Source organism: Magallana gigas, chromosome 7 (assembly GCF_963853765.1).
Source record: "Magallana gigas chromosome 7, xbMagGiga1.1, whole genome shotgun sequence".
In the NCBI taxonomy this organism is placed as follows: domain Eukaryota; kingdom Metazoa; phylum Mollusca; class Bivalvia; order Ostreida; family Ostreidae; genus Magallana; species Magallana gigas.
In genome coordinates this window covers 34,775,706-34,777,989 of record NC_088859.1, presented here as the reverse complement: position 1 = coordinate 34,777,989, position 2,284 = coordinate 34,775,706, and positions in this window count along the sequence as shown.

The window sequence follows — 2,284 nt, the reverse complement described above, 5'->3', positions numbered from 1 at the left end:
CGAAGAATTTCATTATTTCTACACTGGGTACAAATTCATCCCCACAATTTATGACATTTGGTATCACAAATTGGATGAAAATACTTTATAACCGATTTTTAAAAAAACAGAAAGTACAGATTAAAACTTTGAAATAACGAATTCAAGAATTTTTTACATACTCCAGAAAAAGGGACGGGCAACTCCAGGATAATTCCATTTTATTATATGTAATTTTTCCAAAATTCCTGATGCGAGAAAAAAGGAGGAAGGGTCAGCCCCCCCCCCCCTCCCGATGCTAAGTCCCTGGTATAGACACTAGTACTGTGACACAAACAACTTTCATCCCAAATCATCAATGCTCTGAGCTTCAGACTTCGCTAACACCACTTCTTCAATTAAAAAAGGCTTCATTATATAAATAGTGCCTGTTTGGGAAGGTAACAGTTGAAATTTGACACCCGGAGAAAACCATTGTCAACCGATGGGCCAGGTGTAAATCATATAACTGAATATAAACTGAATATTGATAACGACACGAACAATTGAATACCAAAAAATCTAGCACTACAACTAACGCTTCGAAAGAAACTATAAAAAATAAAAACTTCATTTTATACATTTTTTATTATCGATGTTGGTAAGGTTTTGGAAATGCGGCCGATCGCTCTGGAGAAATCAATCAACTGTCAACTTCACACCTGATGGAGTTAATTAAGCTAATCAAAACTGACGTCCTAGTTAAAAATAAAAAATTGAACGCTTTTGCTATTCTGTAGGTTCATATTTGGAAATGTATTTGCAAATTTAAATACTTAAGAAATAAACAGCAATTTATAAAGATCACCGGGATATGAAGTTGGTTGGTCACGTGATCAAATCCTGTGAAGCCTGAAGGGCTTCTCAGTAGATTTGATCACGTACCAACCAACTTCATATCCCGGTGATCTTTTTAACATTATTGTTTGTTACTTATATTTACGTTTGAAAAAGACAAATCGTTCAGAATTGTTTTAATTACTGAGATCTTATGTTTACAATAATCCAAGCGATAAGCGCGTGCTATGAACATTGTGACGTCACGAAAAAGTTCATACAGCATTGAACGTTTTCGCTATTCTATAGGTTCATATAAGGAAATGTATTTGCAAATGTAAATATTTAAACAATAAAATGCTTTCTTTGAGGATATAAAGGTATCGACATTGCAGAAAAAATACATAACCCGCGTTAGCGGGTTATGTAATTTTTTCCTGCAATGATTGCTACCTGCATAACCCGCATGAATCATCAAAGAAAGCATTTTATTGTTTATATTAACATCTCTCTTTAAACTAATTAATAAATTTATTATAAAAAATAAGTAAAATTCACTAAATTACTGTTAATGTACATAAGAACGTTAGCTAGAAGAAACAGCCAAATCGTCTCATGTGAGCCTTTGAGTCTGACATCAACATGGATACTTCGTGCAGTCCGTGATATTTTGTAGGTCGCAGAAGGTTTAGACCAATCGATAAACAGGGCGTGTCAATTTCAGACCTGTCAATATCTTCTCAGTTTCAGCCGCTGTAGATTTCGACCAATCGATAAACGGGGCATGTATATTTCAGTCTGGCTGTTTCTAGAGAGCTATGAATTAAATATAAGTTTCCGTAAGAAATAGAGGGAACAATACTTGGTAGATGTAAATATAATAGACTAAGCGTGATACAAAGATCGGGCTATTCTATAAACGGTGTGTGCGTCATCTTGACGACATGTTTTCAACTTTACGTACCGTGCTGTGTGGTGACAAAACATGTTTTTAAAATCGGTTAACAAACATAAATTTTCATAAAATGGAATTAAACTTCGTATATCAATTAAATAAGTGTTGCTGCGTACATTCACCTGAAGATATAACTATTATGAAAAATATATGATAAAGAGCCAAATTGACTTCGTATTTTTGATGGACCCTCGTATTTATAATGAATATATCATAAAAACATTCATTTTGGTTAAATTTGAACGTTTCAAAACAAATAATTTAATTCAATTGTTTTATTTGTACTAACACTTAGAAATAAATAGGAAATGAACGTTTTTTTGGTAGTTTGATTTTAATCAGCTGTCCTATGCAGTTACTCAGACAAAACGGAAGTAAAACAGTGTTTGGGCCGAAGCAGAAATCATAAATGGAAAACCATCACCGCTGACGAGAAAAAAAAAGAAAAGATAAATTCGATGTAATGTATTCAGAAGCATTGTTTTTCAAGGAAACTTATTTATAAATACCTTGATTGAAAATAGTCAGATTTTA